At 44.3% G+C, this 20,417-nt stretch overlaps 1 protein-coding gene across 8 annotated transcripts in view; it reads right to left on the bottom strand.

The window, feature by feature from the left end:
- The window catches only part of TANC2 (tetratricopeptide repeat, ankyrin repeat and coiled-coil containing 2), a 780,830-nt gene that overhangs the window by 696,966 nt on the left and 63,447 nt on the right, over nt 1–20,417 (bottom strand). The window lies entirely within an intron of this gene.

Below are 20,417 nucleotides of genomic sequence, written 5' to 3'. Positions count from 1 at the left end.
GCACTGCCCAACCAGGGCAGGGTGCAGGACAGAGCTGCAAGTGGCTTGTCTGGGAGGTATGGGGAGGGAGGGAGGGGCAACTCCTGCTGCTGCATGCACACCCGGGGCAGGCATAGGGGATATATGTGCCCTCTCGATCTGCATGCAGGTGAGGGTGGTTGAGGGCGGTTGAGGGCTGAGGGCTGCACTGGGTTCTTCCTGGCAGGGGGTTGGGCCATGGTTGCACTCAGGGCAGGAGGCGGTGGTGCTAGGAATGGGGCTAGAGGGTGGGTTTCCCCTGTAGCCCCCCACTCCCAGCACCGCTACTGCTAACCAAATCTCAGCCCTGGCCCAGCCCCACCCCCACCAGGAAGAGTCCAGCACAGCCCCTGCCCCCAACCCACAATAGCAGCGCGCCCTCGCCCTAGGCACAAATCCGGGGTGTGTACATATTGGCAATCAGATCAGTCGCAGCAGATATGGCTCATTAATAAATTGACCATAGTTAAATCGGCCAAAAAAAAAAAAGTCTTTAATTCCGTGCACCCCTAATATTCACAGTGGGCAGATCCGCCCCTGAATCTGCCGCTGGGGCGGAAGGGGGTGAGTGGCTGCATGCACCGGCTTCAGCGGCGGGGAGGGTGGGGTGCTGAGCAGCCTGATGTGAAGCTGGTGGCAGCGCAGAATCGCTGAGCTGCTCTACCCAGCTCTGCAGGGACCCCCCAAGCACAGAGCCTGGGGCAGTGGCCCAATTCACCCCCACTACCCTCACCAGGGATGGCCCTGACAGTGGGTTTCAAACACTTCCTTTGCCCAGCATATCAATAACGTCAAGACTTACTGTGTTTACTTTTGAGTAAACTGGAGAAGAAAGAGAAGAGGAAAAGAGATGTTTAGATACTAGACTACAGAGAACTTACTTCCACAGAACTGGTAGAATTATGGTTTCCATGGGTTAGACCAGGGGTCAAACTGAAATCAGGTGGCAAGCCGTATTCCCTCCAGCAACCAGGGAGCAGACGACATTCTCTGCCAGATCCACAGGTTCAGCATGACCAACATCCAGAGGGTTAAATATTGCCACCATCAGTCAGGCCTCTATTGCTGTTCCAAACCACCACTAAATTATGCTTCCAGCAGGAATGAAGAAACAAATTCAACAATGGGAAACGGACTGGGTGGCATCAGAATTAACCTCCTCAGGGCTTGCTACACAGACAGCGATTCTGACAGCCACTTAAAAAGCCCTACTGCTCAGATTACCCACCTCCCAGAAGCCCTGCTACCTGGATGACCCACCTGCATGAGCCAACACAGTAGCTCTAACAGCCGAGGAGAAAAGTCCCATGGATCAGACAACCCACCTTTGCAGATGTTTGACATCCCTAGGTTAGACTAAAAACAACGAAGATCATATTTCATTATGGTACAATGGGGAAATGTAAGCTGTCTTAAGCTTTAACATTTGCCTTCATTTATGATCTGGCAAGATGCACATCTATCATCACAGCAAGAAAAAACATATGCTTTAGCAAAATGAAACCTGCTTTCCAACAACCTCCTCAGGCCTCCAAAATTAAGTGTGTGTGTGACCCAGTAAAAGTTTCAACTTGACAAAATGATTCTCACTAAAATTAGCTGTTTTCCAAAAGGGAACTGTTTTAGCAGCCTCTAACCCAGGGGTAGGCAATTATTTGGGTTTGAGTGCCACTTAAGGAGTTTGGGTGAGCTGTTGCAGGGCAGGTGAGATGGGGGGATGCTGACCTGGCCCACCATGGGGGGCGGGGGACAACTGATCCATTTCCAGGTCCATCCACCCTGCACCTACCAACAGGGGCTTTGAATGGAGAGGGCAGGTGGGGTCTCCTTGTTGACTAGCCCAGGACCCCTGCAAGCAGGGCACGCTGAGTTGGGCAGAAGAGATGGGGGCTCGAGCAGGGAATGGCATCCAGAAGCAAGACAGGCAACTGGGGCCCAGATTGCAGGGTAGTGACAGCAGGGGGCCAAGGGCCTTGGACTTGACTTAACTGAAGGGATCATTAAAACCAGGGACGGAATAGTATGGGCTCAGTGAATGCAAGACACCAGCCTTTTGCTTCCCACCAGGGAGACATGCAGCACATTAAAATCACCCTCACAGTTAAATACAAAATATTAATTATAATCTCAGCAATGTTTGCAAATATTGAGGGTGGACATGCATGAAAACTGTAGCATGTGATGTGTCTTGTGCTTGTGGGGGGAAAAAAAAAATCACAACATAATTTATATTTTTCATTATACTCTTGGAGGAGAAAGAAGATTTGCATCAGTGCAGGTTTTAGTTTCCTGGTTCTTTCAGGATTTCTTTTCCATAACACTCAGCAGTCCAGTATTTATAATAATACCATAAAAATAATTTTTATAACAATAATAATAATAACAATAATAATAATAATAATAATAATATTATAATTTTAATAAAAAGATCCACAAGCAGAAGTCACATTTAAACCTTCCAAGAGAATTAATGATGAACAAAATGGAAACTAGACTTCTTTCTTTCCCTAGAATTGGTTTCTGTTCAATGGAGTTCTCAGTGCTGCTAGTTAAAATAATAAATACATTTCCATACCTTTCTTCCATTCCATGTCTTCCAATTTTAAAACATTCAGCACACATGCCTCCAAACTGAAATGAGATTACACTAAAAAATTCCACAGGAAAATTCTATCTTCTATGCAGGGTTGCAGTGCTGGTCACTTGACACTTTCACATATATAAATACTAGTAAATGGAGTGAGAACAAAAAGATAAAAAAAATTCTTCAGATTGTCTGGAATTAAGTACTACCAGTTAGTTGTTGCTAAAAATCTCAATAGTTACATAAGTACCCACAGTTTTCAAAATGCCAAATGCATAAAATACAAATTAAAAAAGTAAAATAAAATGGTACTAAAATTACACACAGGAAACTGGGGTTTAGGCACTAAACCACATGACTTTAAACATCCATTTACAGGCCTAGATCCTGTTACACCTCTAACAACTAGGTGGCACTTGCATAGCTTTTAGGTGTTAAAATCACTACATGTGATCTTATTCTACCTTTAACAGACAAAAAAAAATGTCTAGATGTCTTATGTATTTCCATTTTGGCTTGGAAAGATCCTTAGGTGATGATGAGACCTGGCCTACTATGCAAGCAATCCAGAACAGCCCACCTAGACATCTAATTCCTCATGAGGTCAGCTTCAACCCCGTTTCATCTGGGAACAGCATTAAATCCCCAATTCCTTAGAGAGAAAAAACAAAACAAGTGAAAGTTGATGCTGAAGTCACCTGTAGAGTGAAGAAGAGACAGCCACGAACCATATGCTGACAATCTTGATAGCACTAAGTACAGACAGTCAAAAAGCCCACGGCTGATTCAGTCTTTGCAGGTTATTCTAACCTGCACACACTGAACCGATAAGCAAGTGAACAGACATTCACTTCTGGCTCAAGCCAGATACCGGGGGGGGGGCGGCCCATAGAACACACTTCCTGGCCTACCAGCTCCAAGGTTTTCCCCCCTGCCTGCTCCAAGCAAAGGGGACGTGGCCGGATCAGAGCCCACAGCTATCTGGAGGGTCTGCCTGGGTGGGGGGGCAATGCCTGCCAGGCTGAGAAGGGAGTGGGTGGGGGAAAAGGTAGTGGTACTGAATTCATAAAAGCTTGAACAAGAATACTCCCTTCACTAAAGTGAGCATGTATTGAACAGAAGGGAACAACCCTGCAGAGAACTGCTGGCTGTGATCCTGGACTACAAATCCCAGAGGCACCTGGAAGCAAGAAGTGGAAGTGATAAGCAACCCTTCAGAATCCTGTGGTTAAGAATCTGGACTGCAGATCTCAGACCTGGGGGCAGCAGGAAGAGGAATCAGACACACAGTCCATGCTGGTTATGTGCCGGATAGCTGGGTTGAATGAGAGGGAAGCCTCTGCATAGCAGGTATCTTCCAGGAGCAGAGACTGAGGGGCAGTCCCCCTCAGGCTGTGCCCACTCCCCAAGACCTAGCCCCACACCCCTCATCCCCTCTGCTCTAGCTTTGAGCAGCGAATAACCTGGCAAAGGCTGCCCCACACCCTTGTCCACCAGCCATCACTGCTTAGGCTAGGGAGCAGAGGGGCAGGGCTAACCTTGCTCTCTAGAGCAGATGGCACAGTCCATCCCAGGGTTGCAAAGCATGCTGGGATGATGGGGGACTCTGATTTATCTTGAACCAGGAAGGGGTCTGGGACAGAAGTTTCATAAACTGGTTTGACCTAAAATCAGTTAGGTCTGATACTACATTCGACCTGGTTTATTTTAAATTAGTTTCAGCCATTTTGAAATTGCTTTATGTGCACTGAGTTTCTGTTCCGTTACAGGTTTAAATCAGTTTCTGAAGTCTTAAACCAGTTTATGTGCAACTTCTGCCCCTACCCATTGAGGAGAGATTTCATAGACTCACAGATGTTAGGTGCTGGAAAGAACCTCACAAGATTCATCGGGTCCATCCTCCCTGCACTTGGGCAGGAAAGACTGCTTGGGCACGAAATCAAGGTGCACATCAAGTCATTTTTTAAAGATCTCCAGGGTAGGTACCCCCCCCCTTTTTCTTGGGGTCTTTCCTCTTTGCCCTTCAGGGTAGGTACATTCTCTGGGGGGAGCCTGTTCCAGACCCTGAGCACTCAAAATCATGAAAACATTTCTCTTTATGTCTAATCTGAAGTGACCATCAGGCAGTTTGTGTCCATTGTTTCTTGTCTTCCCCTGGTGTGCCCTGGTGAACAGATGCTCCCCCAGGCCCTGATGTGTGCCCTTAATAATACTTATAGGCTTCCACGAAGTCCCCTGTAGGTCTTCTTTTCTCCAGGCTGAACAGTCCCATGTCTTTCAGCCTTTTCATATATGACCTGCTCTCCAGACCTGTAACCAAGCATGTGGCCCTCCCCTTTGGACTCTCTCAAGCTTCTCCACATCCTTCCTCAAGTGCAGTGCCCAGAACTAGATGCAATACTCCAGCTGCAGTCTCACCAAGGCCAAGTAGAATAGGAGGATGACATCCTTAGTCTTGCTTCAAAACTCTGTCAACTATTACTAGAGGCAGTGGAATGATGGACAGTTTTGTATTAAACTTTCGCTTGACCGCTCTCCTAAACAAAAAGGTCATTTAAGCATTTTTGTTTCCAGAAAAATCACCTAATGCAATATAAAACCCAAAGTGCCATAAAACAGAATTTCCATTAAAATGCATTTTACATCCAAAGGTACTCAAACAATTACATTTTTAGTAGCATGTTTAGTTCTGATTCAATGCTCTGTCATTTAAAAAAGTAATAGATGTCAATCACACTATTTAATTACTTCTTACTAATTACTGCCAAACATAAATCCTGAAGTTTGTACCACTGGAATTGTCAAAGCAGCACTAGCTACTTTTTACTGAAAGCAATTTATAAAACAGACCTTAAAAATATAAATCCATACAGTTATAGTGGCAAAGTAATTCTTTACCATTACACAATATGACACACATTTCAAAAGACTAGAAAATTTTCTGTCACTAAAATATAGGCAGAATCAACATGCAGCTGTTTTGTCACTTTCAGAAAGGGGTACAGTATTTGCAGCTACAAGGAATACTTCTAAAGCCAGAGCGCTGAGGTCGCTGAAGAGCCAAGGACAGACTCCAAGCCACAAAAATATCAGGTACAATGCCAGAATTAATGATAAAACCCAGTAATACATCAATGAGAAGACAAAACTCATTTAAGTGAAGAGATTAAATGTTAATATGGAACAGCTGGAGATCTAAGGAAAAGCAGGATATGATCCCTGAAGCTGGAAGACTTTTAAATTGGCCAAATATCAAAACCTGGAAGACACACAAATTCCTACGGCAATCTGCCTCTTACTGACAACTACGAGCAGAATGGAACCGAACTCAGAATTCTAACATGGAACATTCTAATGTGGTACACGTTACAGCCAGGTGGGCTATGGCCCAAGCACCAAAAAAATACTGCAAATTCTTTTCTTTTTTTTTTAAGGACATCTTATTTTATACTGGAACCTGAAGAACCAAAGCAAGGAAATTTTGCAAAGGTGGACTATTTTTTTAAAAAATTGCATGAACAAGACACGGAACCTATACTACTCATCCCAGGTGAAATAAAAATTCACCAATGCAGAACTGCTCAGTGGCATTCCCATAGATTAACAGCAGCTTGGACTTCATCTGAAAGATCTGCTTATTTGTTCAGACACTAAAGAAAAGTGATAAGCCAGGGATTCTCAACCAGACTGCTATAGCAACCTGGGGTGCCACAACATACTTTTCAAGATGCCACAGAGTGTCAGTTGATATTTGCACTATTAGTTATGAAAACACCTACACATCATTCACAATATAAATTCAGAGATTTCCAATAGCAATCTATTGTGTTATAATACTCTGACCTGTTGTGGTCCAAGTTCTTTCACAACAGAAGAATTGCTCTATTACTTTTCAACAGTCAAAAGGAATAAGTGAATGCAAGAGCTGTAATTTTCCAAGGGGTCCCCCAAGTCTGAAAAGGTTAAGAAATGCTGATATAAGTAAACATGGCTATTCAACATGTTTATCTGTACATAAAAATGTTTCTAGCCATAGTCTTCTGAACAAGGGGAGAAGTTTGTAACAGAAAAAAATCCCACACCCCAAAACCAAACAAAGTGCAAAACAGAACTTCACACAGACCAAAGTGGTTCCAGCTAAAATTCAAAGCATCTTTTATCAATACACAGAGATATGGGTTTTCTGGAAAATTATGAATTGGAAAATTTTCCAATGACCTAAATACAGCATGATCTGATTTAGCATGTTTATTTGACTTGTATACAGTAAACAAAACCAAAAGTTACCCCATGTTAATTTTATGTCCCAATAGCCACAAGTATTTGAACTGAAATATGCGATTAGGAACAAAAAAATAATACAGCACACTTAGTGTGGTATAAATATTATATTCAAACAAATTCAAAGCTTTATGTGGAAAGACATTATTTTTATTGGACTACTTGTAAAAATGTAAAGACGATACACCATAGCATGTACTTCCCTTACATTATTTGTTTAAATTTAAGGAAAAAAAGAAGGCACTGAAAAGCATCGAGACACTAATTTTAGCACACCCAAAGAGCTGTGCAAGATATGCCGCGGTTGTCCACTCATCTGCTTCAACAGAGTTTAACTCTCTTCCACTGAGATCACCGCAGCAACTCCAGTTTCACGGTCACTATCAGTAGAATCACTTGCACTACTTATTAGTTCCATGTCAGAATTAGATTGAGGCCAATCTGATTCAGAACTACTTAAACCACATTCTCTTCAGCTAAAGGATGGTTTTACCCATGAGTCTATAGGCAAGGGCAACTTATCATCACACTGCATCTTCTTCACTAATTGTGCTTCTGACTGATTCTCCAGAAGCAAGGGATTTTGAGAAATAGAAACCAGCTTAGCGGTGTGTTCATTTGTTAGCCTACTCCTCTTTTTTGTCTCAATTAAGCTGAAAGCTTTCCAGTTCCATTCACAAGCTGCTGCTGTTGGGGAAATGCTTGGGATCCTTCGAGCAATCCTGGACAACAGGCGGGTGTTACAATTTCCCTTCCACCATGTGAGAGGAGACATTCTCCACTGCCTGCCAAATGACGTCTTTGCTCCAAAGTTTTTCTTTTGCACAGTACTTGGCAGCGTCTGGGATCACGGCTATTTTGTCTGTGTTGCGGACATTCTTACCTACTTCCATAATTGTATCAAGAGCAGTACATAATTCATCTTCTGATAAATGTTGTCCTCTGTGTTGAGGATCCAAAAGGTTTGCTGCCAGATGAAACTGAATGAGAGCAAAACTCCTATCTTTTAGTAAACATTTGTTTTTACTACTACTACTTTTTTAGATAGAGATAAAGACAGCAAAAGCTCAATTAAATTTTCATTCAGTTGTCTGAATACCTCTGAAATATTTCAAAGGCTCGGTGCATCTCCTTCAAGTTTCTTGATAGCCAGTGAACTGGGCAGTAGCAAACTGAATGCTCCTTGAACTCGAACCCAGAATACATCATTGTCGAGAATCTGCTTGTACATCTGCTTCATAGGAATAATCTTGGCTACTGTGTTATCTATGGAAGCACACTATAAACAGTTCTTTGTGAGTGGCAAACTATGTAAGCACTATGTAGCCGTGCCTCATTTAGTTTCTCCCGGCAATAAAAGTGCACGTTCTTTCCCTTGCTTCTCTTTCTGTAATTTCTTCAGTCTGATTAGCAAAATAATGATTGTTGAATACCTTCACAAGCGCTTTGTAGTTTGCCAATGCTATCTTCATTGTATCCACACTTTCTGTGTCCTTTGCCAGAAGATCCAAACCATGAGCAAGACAGCCAAATCCTATTAAATGAGGATATTTTGCCTTGAATATTTTCCATTCAGCTTTCATGTCAGTGACATTATCAGTTACAAGGGCCTGTACCCTGGAGGACCTGCACTTTCAGTCTCTTCAATCTGTAATTTGGCCATGTATTCAACTGTATGATAAGAAGATTTGGTAGCAATTGCTTTCAGGAATATTGGTTCAGGTGTGTAACAGATGTGCCTCTTCACGGTCTGTCTACTAGTGCCCCTGCCCACCTGTTATGGGCCAACCGCCCGCCTTCTAGCCTGCCATGCCTTGTTAATTGCTTAATTAGAAGATGTTAATTAAGCAGGAGGCTGCCTATTTTACTGCCCCAATGCAAGGGGGCGCTATCTGGGGCTCCTTTCCTCCCCTTATACCACAGCCCAAGCCTCACAGATGGTACTCACATCAGTTAGTCTGGGCCTTACTATATTCTGGCCCCCTTGTCCTCCCTGGGCTCTCCATGGTCCTGCTCCACTGGGCACCTCACAGGGCATTCGTCAGTGCTACCCCCCTCTCTGGGGCTTCTCACTGCCCCTTCCCTGGCATGTCTCTCAGTCAATGGTGCCCCTCTTTGGGGCTTCTCGCTGCCCCCTTGGCTTTAGGGCTTTTCTCGCTCAGGTGAGCTCAAGTGGCTGTAGCCGTGCCTGGCCCTAACTCTCCTCCTTGGGGTCTCAAACCCCCACCTGGCTCAGGCGGCCTCAGCCTTACCTGCCTTCTGAGACTACACCCCTTCTCTGGGGCTGGGGTCCATACACCCCAAATGCTATGCCCTCGCAGGCACCAGGATCAGTGCACCTCAAACGCTGCGCCCTCGCAGGCACCAGGGTCCCCACGCTACTGGGGTCCCCTATAAGGCCTCCTCCAAGCACCAATAGCCTCACCCAAACCACTAGTTGTAAACAATAACAGAAAACTTGAGCCCCTAGGCTATAACATAAATCTCTGCCAACGGGCTACAACATCATTTGAGCCCTCACCAGTACCACATTGTTCAGCCATCCAGACCCCTTCCTTTTCCTCACTTAGGCAGAGCTCCTTCCCCTTCGGCTGCCAGCAGGGAACTGCCTGCCTGGCTCAGCCTAGGTTATATGGGAGCCAAGCCCTGCCCCTTCTGGTCAGCTGACTCCCACCGGTTACCCTGGCAACCCACAGCTGGATTCCTTACTTATTGCTCCCCAAGTAGCAGGCACCTCAGTGCCCTGCTACAAGGTGTTACTAACATAATGTTCAATAAAGGATCTCCTTGTATGTCAGTCCATCCACCTGACAGAGTCAGTGATTCTGCTTGAGCAATCCTTCAAATAACCATTGTTTGAACTCTGCCATACCCTCTATCTAAGAGAGAATGTGAGAAGCGATAACATGACAGTAACTTTTGTAATGAGCAAATTAGTTTGTAATGTTCCTTCCAGTATGGATTTTCAGTTATGGAAAGAGGTGTACCACTTGTAAATATAGATTAAGCCAATGTCTCATTTGCTTTTTTTTGATCTTCTTTTGACATTTTGTCCACAAAGCTTGATAAAAAGCTTGACTGTGTTGAACAGCTACTCATGGTGGGTCACGTATCTGGTGACAGTGATCTTGAAAGCAAGGGTCCTGCTGCGTCTTCTCCCAGACCTGGCAGCTCAACATTTTCATTTTCCATTTTTTGCAAATCTGCTATTTCACTTGCGCTACCAAGTTCCTGCAATAAAAGGGGGAAATATTTTTATTTTAGTCTATTCTAATCTGGCCTCATCCATCAGAAGAGAACCCTGGCAGAGAGCTTGCTTCCCTGCTCCCTGCCAGAAAGAAGACTGCTGCTCAACGTGCTGCCCAGTTGCCCTGGGACTGCAGAGCCAAAGGGAAGCATAGTCTGCCCTCTGCCACCGGCCAGAAGACTAAGCTCGCTCAGCTGGGTTGAAATAGCTATTTATCCATTATATAATTTTTAAAAATATATATTGTTAAGCCTAAGCCACTTTGGGTGCTTAGTGCAAGCAGAAAAGCAGGATACAAATATTTTAAATAAATAAATAAATAGTCCAGAGTTGCATTAACAAATTTTAAAAGTATAATGTTTTAAAACAATAGAGATGCTATTCTATACTGTGTGTTTTTTAACATATTAATTGGTTTACTTGCATAAGATTCCTGAAGTAAACTTTTCTCAAATGATGTACTTTTACCACTTTGTTGCATTAGTTTTCTGTATATGACTTGTACTGTTTTAGGGCAGTTTCTACACATTATTAACTGTTTCTTCATTCTTGTTGTGTTGTTAGCATACTCCTGGCCGCAATATTTACATCTGCCAACTTTCTTCCTTCCTTCAGTGGCTTGAACTTCACTATAATGATGCCACACAATAGAGTTTTTTCTGATTAACCATTGTTATGACTTCAAGTGAAAAAACACTTAAAAAACTAACCGATCTTATGCAAACACTTCCAACTTCCCCAACTCAAGAAACAAAATGAGACACTGCTCTGTGTGTTTGCTGAACTGGAACAGAAACAACTATTCATCAGTTTTAGTTTTAGTTTTGCTTTCACTTGCAGTCTGAGATGAAATAAAAATTTCAGCTTTGGTTTTGATTTCACCTGCACAGCCAATTAAGTGAATTCACAACTTGATTTTTGGTTTGGATTATTATATGAGTATATTTACCTTCTTGTTGATGAATCAATAAAACATATATGTACTCTCTCACACACTTTTTAGGGCTAATCACCTAAAAAACATTAATTACAACTTTGAAACTGCCAAGCTTGCCTAATATTTATAGGCATGCATTCATTGTTACTAATAAATTTTATGAAACAATGAATTTTTATAAATGGAAAAATTTCCCATGGAAAAATAAAGCACTGAAAAATTTTCCATTTTGGAAAATGTTCTGCCCTATATCTCTGTCAAAACATTGATCATAAAGCCTGGAAGGAGAGAACATTTTCCAGTGACAAAAGTGGATCATAATGTAACAGTGTAAGCAAACCTACTGTAGTGTAAATAACAGTATGTCTATAGAGACACACCCAAACTAGCTTTAAGTGAGCTAGCACTGGTACCAGTAACATTGTATTCACAGAGGCACAGAGCTCAGCACAAGCTGTAAAACCCGATTAAAAATGTTCATCTGTCTGTCCTGGTCTAGAGACAAAAGGAATCAAAATTTGTGAAAGGTGACATCTTTTATTATACCAACTAGATGGCTGCAAACAAATTATTTTATTTATTTTAAAGCTTTTGGGTGAAGGGTGAGCGTGCCCAAAAGCTTGCAAATAAATAAAACAATTTGTTTGCAAATATCTACTTGATCTAATAAAAGAGATCACCTCTTCCACAAGTTTTGACTCCTTTTGGGTATGCGTCTCAGCATTTAACCAGCACAGAGATCCACGTGGCCGCAGCTACAATCCTATCAGTACTCAAACTAGCTAGTTTAAATCATGGTTGGGCAAGTCTACACAAAACATAATTACTGAAGTGACTACAGTATAAACCAGTTTCCCAACTAGGGTACCGTGGAAACTCAGAATACATTGCAATCCTTTAAATGATGCTTCAGGAAGTGTGAGGAGATCAGTAGATAAGGGTAGGAACAAGCTTCAAGTGTGAGGAGAAAAGCAGTTAAGGATAGGCTCAGGCTCTCCCTACCTGGCTACTCCCCTGCTCACACTGCCTATCCTCTCTGCAAGGAGGTAATAAATGCAGTTGTTTTTTAAATGGGGCACTGCTCAATTCATAGAAGTTATGGAGGATTGCCTTGAGTTTAAAGAGGTTGAGAATTATGGTACAGAAAAACCCTGAGTCCACTTGTAAATTGGTAGCATTATAGGTATATTATGTGCTCAGAGACAATGCAAAGGACTCAAGCACTAGACTGTTCTGGACCAAGATACCTCTAAATTTGCAGGCTGATGAAGAGCAAATTACTTTACAAGGCTGCCAGAAATAAATACTGCAGTTACCTTAAACACAAAGGGCTAAATCCTATTTCCCTTTATGTGCCTAAATGGCAATATGCAGCCACGTAACTGTTATTTTTAGCACCTGGTCACAATTTTTAATGCAATTTCACCCTCTGGCAAAATAGAATGGCTTTACACATGTACCAGCCAGAAAATAGAGAAGGACCACTCTCCTACTTTTTAGCCCAAAAGCACAGTGTTTAGGGAACTTGCCAAGGGAATACCAGACCATTTCAAGCACCCCTTAAGCCTAGTGGTGGACAAAATACAGCCCGCGGGCCAGATCTAGTCTGCCACCTGCAAAAAGATTCTACCTGGCCCACGATGCTCCTCAGTCCCAACCAGCCCAGCTGTGGGGGGCAGCCCAGGCTATGGCAAATGCAGCCAGTCCTGCCACTCCTGGGTGTAGAGGTGCTGCCTGGCATGGAGCTCAGCCCACCTTTTCCCTTTGCATGGTTCTCATGGAAGGTTGGCAGCTGTAGTCTGTGGGGCTGGGTGGTTTGGCAGTGGGACAGGCGTTCCTTCTACCTGCGACTGCCATTCTCTCTGCTGACGCCACTGAACCAAGGCCCACAGCCCGGGTACCCCGATCCATCAGCCCTGTGCCCACCACTGTGGGCACTGGACACAGCAGGCAGGCACAGGTCTACAGAAAGCCCAGCCTGGACCCCCATGGACAGGATGCACATGCAGCCAGGATATGATGGGGCCACCAATGGGCAGGTAGCAGCATTCAGGGGACAGGTGAGGAAGGGCGGGGCCAGGATCACAGGGTGGTAACACTGTGGGGCTAGGGCCCAGGGGCAGACCCACAATTTGCTCCCCATACATACCCACAACAGGCAATAGGTAGGGGCCACTGTCCACAGAACTATGGTACCAGGACCCATTGCAGGGACCTGGAGTGGAATCAATCATGGCCCATGCTGTCACCGCCTTGCAATCTCAACCCCAGCCCCAGTCATCTGTCCCATTCCCAGATGCCACTCCCTACCCACCTGTAGTCTCCTCCCATCCACCTGAATGAGCACACCCTGCATGCATCCTCGGTTGGTCTCCATGAAGACCCCACTCGCCCACTCCATCTGGTGGCTGGGGCCGTGGGGCAGATGGATCCAGAGCCAGATAGGACCAAATCACATCTCCCCACACCAGGCGCTATAAACAGCTTTGCTGGGGGGGCATGGGGGGAATGGGGTGCAAAGCTGAGTCATCACCCCCCACCCCTCAACAGCTCACCAAAACTGCTTAAGTGGCCCTCCAGCCCAAATAATTGTCTTAACCAGAGGTGGTTTGAGCCTCTGTTTTCTGCTTTCCTGCCCAATGCTTTAATCATGATGCCACAATATAAGTATTGACCAGGCCCTGCGCTCCAGCAGCCCTTGAAGCTGGCAACGTGCATCTTGTATTTAATATAGTTACATAAACAGCACTAGGAAAGTTTTTCCCCATAGGAAGCAGGTTGGAACCCATAGCTCCTTTTCTTCCAGAGAAGCAGCCATCTCAGTCTATCAAAAACTCTTCTACATACACTCTCCCTCCTAGGCCCACATAGCTCCCATTATGGCGGGGAGGGTTTCATAGTTTCTAGAGTCGGAAGGGACCTGAGCAAATCATCTAGTCCGACCCCCTGCCATGGCAGAAAAGAATACTGGGGTCAAATGACCCCGGCAAGATGTTCATCTAACCTCCTCTTAAACACCCCCAGGGTTCCTACCTGCACCACTTCTCTTGCAAGTTGGTTCCAGACCCTAGCCGCCCTGACCATGAAGTAGGCCTCCTGATATCTAACCTAAACCTACCCTCTGCCAGCCTGTGACCGTTATTCCTGGTCACTCCTGGCGGTGCTAGGGGGAGCAGTGACTCCCCCAATGCCTGCTGATCCCCCCTGACTAGTTTCTAACAGGCCACAAGATCCCCCCTCGGCCTTCTCTTTTGGAGGCTGAACAGGGTCAGGTCCCATAGCCTCTCCTCATAGGGCCTGCCCTGGTGTCCCCTGATCATACGAGAGGCCCTCCTCTGGACCCTCTTCATGCTGTCAACATCCCTCTTGAAGTGCGGCACCCAGAACTGGACGCAATACTCCATCTGCAGCCTGACCAGTGTCGCATAGAGGGGGAGGATCACCTCTTTGGACCTGCTCGAGATGCATCTGTGGATGCATGACAGGGTGGGGCTGGCCTTCCTAACTGCCAGGTTAACTGAGCTGCCAGGTTAACTAATACTGCCAGGTCTTCCTTTAACTGGTTAAAGTCCAGGAGGCTCGTCCAGGTGCACTGGGGGGCTCCCACCACTGCACTCACCCCGACGAAGGCCCAATCTGTGCATGGGGCTCAGGGCATAAAGCCCAGCATGCAGCAGTAGCCGCTTCTGCCCTGCACACAAATCAGGAGGGCAGGTGGCCCCTGGCCTCCGCCAGGATGTGTGCAGTACATGAGCCCCACCACACCCCTGGACAAGCGGCCCGGGCCCTGACCCTCCCCCAACCTGGCTGGGGCCCCATTCACCCCTGGCCTCTGCCCCAGCCCCTCCCTCACTGCAGGGCATGGAGGGGGATCACTGGCCCAGCCCCAGTGGCAGGGAGCGCAGCTCAGCCCAGCCACATGCATCCTGCCACTCCTGGACTGCATCCTGGCTGCTCCACATGTGCATCCCTCCATTCCTGATCCCGGAGCCTCTGACAGTCCCTGACTGAGATCGACTGTCAGAGACTCCACGATCAACCAGTCGACCAGAATCGCCTGGTTGGTGACCCCCGACTTAAGGCAAGAGTTAGACACCCACAGGCCACAAGATGGAGCAAAAAAGAGTGAAAAGATTAGATCCTCTCTGCCCTCCTTGTTCTTGTTCCTTTGGTGCTACCAAATTTAACCCTTTCCATCACCAGTGGTTACTTGAATCACTGGCAAGACGGATAGTTAGAGCACATCAGGGGGCAGAGATTTGAGACCTGCAGCAGGGTTTTGGGACACAAACAGCAGCAAAAGGTTGCCAACCCCTGACTAAGAGATGAAAAGGTGATTAATAATCATTAAACAACATATTTCCAGTCATCCACATAATTTTCTATGACTAACTTACACATCTAACTAGTTATACTTCATTCTCAATAGTTTCAAAATGGTGGGGAGGAAACCAAGATTTAGAAGTCAGGCATATCTGTTGTGGAATAGAGGTTTTCATAAACATCCTGAAGATAAAAATCAGACGAAGGCATCTATAGTTCACAGTATATATGATAATATAAAATCAATCATATAATATTTTTACAAATGTAGGTAGTAATCTGTAATTTGTGTACCTAAACAGCAGTTTTCTACTTACAATACCCACAGTTTTGGCCTTGACTGAATGCATAACCCTGTGTACACTAGCTTGGCATATAACTGAACATCAATCTGGGAAGGAAGAATGTAGAGAGCCTCATGTTAAGCCCCAACAGCTAAGGTCACAGCACTCATGCAGGATACAGGAGACCCATGTGCTAGGTTCCACTCACTCAAAAGGAATTTAAACCCACCTATGTCTGACTTTCTAGTCCAGCACCAACTACTACACAATAAGTCAGACATTATACAGGCATTTCTAAAGCACTCCCACCCATTCAGGGTTGCCAACTATGTGTAAATGTATGTATGCTCTAGGGGTTTTGTTCATTTGTTTTTTAAAAATAAAACAAAAAACAAGATTAAAATCCCTTAGAATGCCTTTCCATGAGGGGTGTTAAATAACAAACCCACTAAGGAATAATGGACTTGACTGAAGATCTGTCACCTGAACAAGGGATGGATCTTGAAGGACTGACAATAGAGCAGAAAGGCGTTCTGGTGTCTGAGCAGAAGCACAGTTCAGCAACCTGCAGGGACCACTCCCTCAAGGTTCTGAGGCCCATCAGAGCCTCCATAGCCCCCTTCCCAACCCTACATATCCCAAAGCAATGTGCTACTACTTCTACCTCCCAATGCCTGCCCACAACACTGCTTGCTTCACAGGTAGGCAGGGCCATAAGGCCCCAGGCAGGACACTGAAAGTTTGGCACGGTTGGGACTCAGCTGTGTGGCCAGGAGGGAAGAGAGGCAGTGGGTGGGGGTCTGTGCTGGAATGGGGGCAGTGAGTCTGGTGGGCCTAGGAGGAAAGGGGTAGCTCAAAGCAGGGTGTATTCAGGGGTGGGTGGAATCAGGATGTGGAGTTGAATAGGGGACCTCTAGGAATCAGGGCAGAGAGAAGGGGAGGGACAGCATAGTTTTTTAAAAAATGGTCAAGTCAAGCAGGGTTGTCAACTCAAAAATTTATTTATTTATTTATTTTACTGACAACTTCCAAACATTTTACTGACAGACAAAATGTTTTGGTATGGTGTGTATTAAAACCCTAAATCTGAGCTCAAGTCTTATTACTGTCACCCAGGGCCTGGCAGAAGGGTTATTTACATCACATGAAACATATGGGTGTTGTTTGATAACTGGCATATGAGTAAAAAACTTCAGTTGTCAGTAAAGAGGGTTAGAACACAGCTTACCCCCACCCCATTAGTTTCTGGCTGACTATATTTTCATGATTTAAGCATCTATAAACGGCACACATATTTAGCCACATACACAACCTACTATGTATACTCAGGCTATACAAGCATGCTTGCACGTCAACATAACAGAAGGGTAGAATTGCTATCTGTGTACAAGTACCAAAAAAGCCATTTATGCAAGTAAAAAACCTGCCATTTCAGTGCACAAAAGGAAAATAGAATGCTGCCCTAGTTCTTTCAAAAGCTAGCTATATACTTTTATCAAGTTTTGTTTCTTTCAAATTCTTCATTAATATTTACAGCTGTTGATTGCTTTATGCGATTAGTTCCACATATCATCAGACTAGTCTTTCACATGCCCTTCAATACTTCCCTTAGAAATAATACTGTTCAACTCTGAAACTGTTGGAAATAGCTAGGAGATCCAATGGTTAAGAAGAATTACATTCTGGAGCTTTCCAAATTATCATCTTTCACACTTAAGTCATAGACACCCACAAGACAGTTGGTTCTGTTTTCTGTACGTTCACTGATCAAGTGATGCAGCTGAATCAAGGTCACATGGAAAAGTATTTGCATGTAATGTTAGCCATAAGAGCAACTGTAAAATTAAAATCATGAAGAGTGATGCATCTCAGGTCAGACACAGACAGGTAAGCAGATGCTAGGACTCACCTACCTGCCAGCACTTCTCCCCCACAGTGACCCAGGCAAAGTGTCCACAGCCCAGTTTCTCCCCATGGTGGCATTGGAGAAGACCCCACAACTGAAGCCCCTACTGCCAAATACAAAGACCTATGACCACGGGCTCGATCTAAAAGTTGCTGGCCCCTGCTGTAAATAATTCTCCTCTTTACACTTCTGTAACCAAAGCATCTTATTACCATGTCAACTGGTGTGATAGAAATTAAGAAAGCAATAAACACTTTATACTGTGACAATGTACACATACCATAAGTGATTTTTGATAGCAGTTGCTTTGACAGAAAAAAATCTAAATTTCCAAACTTTAGGAATGTTTCAGAGTTATGAATCCATGTTAGTCTGCGCAAATGGGTAAAACTCAGTAATGTAAGGCTTCTATCTGAATTATATAGAAGGATGTAAAATGCACATTGTGCACTGAGGAGATAAAGTGAACAGTAGCCGACAGTTATTGCCTAAATCCATAACCAGTCCATTGACTTCAATGGGACTATTTGCATATACCTGAAGTTAGCCACATCTTCAAGTTCCTCACTGGATTGGGCCCATAATTTTCTATTAAAACAATACTTATATGGTTCATAAAATAATTTCACAAACTATTCACAATTAGACACAGATTTTCAATATGCAAAGACACAAGGTTGTGGGGATATGATTTCCTTATTACTCTTTGATGGAATTTTAACTTATTTCTCCCTCTAAGCGCTAGTAGTTGCATAGAACTAGTGAGAACAGCAGTACTACTTCCAAGCTAGTTGCAGTCCTCTCTCTCTCTCTCTCTCTCTCCCCCTCTCTCTCGTTCAGGGTTGGGGATAAGAACCACAGGGCACTGGCACTCCCATCACCTGCTCATATGCTGATTCAAATTTCAAACAAACAAACAAACAAAGCTCTATGCTGCCATTCCCATCTATACACAAATACACTACAGAGTGCATGAACTAAGAACATTTTAAAAGGTATCTGAGTTTACCATACCCCCACATATTATATCATTTTAAAGCTTATAGAGCAGGGGTCAGCAACCCCCAGCACGCATGCCAAGAATGGCACAGAACGCCATTTTGCTTGGCAGACCACCGCTAGCCCAAGCTCTAAGCAGCTGCTGCTAGCCACAGAGCCCAGGCTGCTCCCAGCAGATGGCTGGGAGGCTGCAAGCAGACCGGGCTCCCTGGGCCGGCTACAGCCAGGAGGCTGCAAACAGCTGCTCCAGACTCCGGCATGTCGGCACTCTGGCACCTTCCAAGGTAGACATTGTGGTTTTTTCAGCACTCCAGCCAAAAAATGTTGCCTACCCCTGTTATAAAGAAAGTATAGATTTGCACAAAGATCAAAAATTGTAAAGAAGTTTGAAAACCACAAGTGAATAAAAAAGTGGCCACAGAAAAACATTATGCAATACAGTACATGTGTGCACATCACCTGGAATTCTTAAAGCAAGCTAGCAGGTAGTGCTGAGCTTTAATTCATTGTGAAACTTCACATAAAGCTGATCGCTGCCCAATTTTCACCTGACATACTAACACCACCTACTAAGAACAAACTTTGTGCACTTGCCCTGCGTGATTCCTGCACAACATAAAGACTGAAACTTGATTTAAAGGGAAAGTCATTGCTTTAGAAGGAAATTTCAGGTACGTTTTGCCTGTTGTTCCTCATGGCTTGTACACATCTGTAACTGAGAACTGTCTTAAGATATCGTCATTGTGGAGACATTTTAAAATACTGAAACTTCACCACAACACAACAGCAACAGCTGGAACAGATGAATTTGCAGCTCCTCTCAAGAGGATCAGACAGGGGACCTAGTTTGCATATGGAGATTTCTCTGATCTTATCAAAGTTACCAGAATATTGCATTTTAAAAGTAGGCAAATTAATCAGGTGGGTCTATGGCACTGACTTTTCAGAAGATGCCCTTCGCTGCCATTCAAATTCTGCGATTCTTTGTTGAAAAAGAAAAGAGAAACACCTTAAAAAAAAAAAACAAAAAAAAAAAAACCACACTCATACACACACAAAACACACTGTGATACTATAAAGTAATTGCCAGAACTGTTGGAAAGGACAGAGTATACTTAAGTGTAGATAATGAACATGATAACAGGATATCTGATTTCCGACTGTTCTCAGTAGTTGTTACCAAGTAGTTTGGCTCACCACAGGCTCACACTTAAGGTGGGAATTATTTTGAGTGTTGTGAAACATGAATCCAAAAATTGACTTAAATCAATGGTATGAAACTTACTGTAAGAAGACTTTACAATAACACTATAGACTCAAAAGCTGTCATAGAAGAGGCTACAGTTCTTTTGCCAGGAGTCATGTTATGTTAAGACACAGTAAAAGGCATAACAACGCTCCTCCAGTACCCACGGCAGGGCAGAAGAGGGGGGGAGTATGCCAACCATTGGAGTCTAGGGAGGGAGTGACGGCTGGCTTAACACACTGAAGGCAGCTGCTATTGCTACTGCTATAGCAATGTAGCTTAAGCTGCAGCACCCCCATGATGTAGGCTCCCTGGGAACTGACCCTGGTTCTCTGCTCACTCCCACACACCTGCAAATATGCTATTGGGTATAAGAGTGTACCCGATATGGCAAAGATTCCCAGGGCAAGGTATCATTCCACCCACCTCACTCACTACTCCCCAGCAATGTTAGTGGACACCATTCTATGTTTAAGATGCATAAAAGGCAACTTCCTATCAGAGTAGCTTTTAAAATGACTATCAAGAAAAGTTAAGTTGTGGTGGACTACAGGTTTTACTGTGATACTTCCATCTTAACTGTGTTCATGTT

This window comes from Crocodylus siamensis, chromosome 4 (assembly GCF_052110815.1).
Source record: "Crocodylus siamensis isolate JL-2025a chromosome 4, ASM5211081v1, whole genome shotgun sequence".
NCBI classification, from domain to species: Eukaryota; Metazoa; Chordata; order Crocodylia; family Crocodylidae; genus Crocodylus; species Crocodylus siamensis.
The sequence above is the reverse complement of the archived record's forward strand: the minus strand, read 5'-3'. Positions and strand labels throughout refer to the sequence as shown.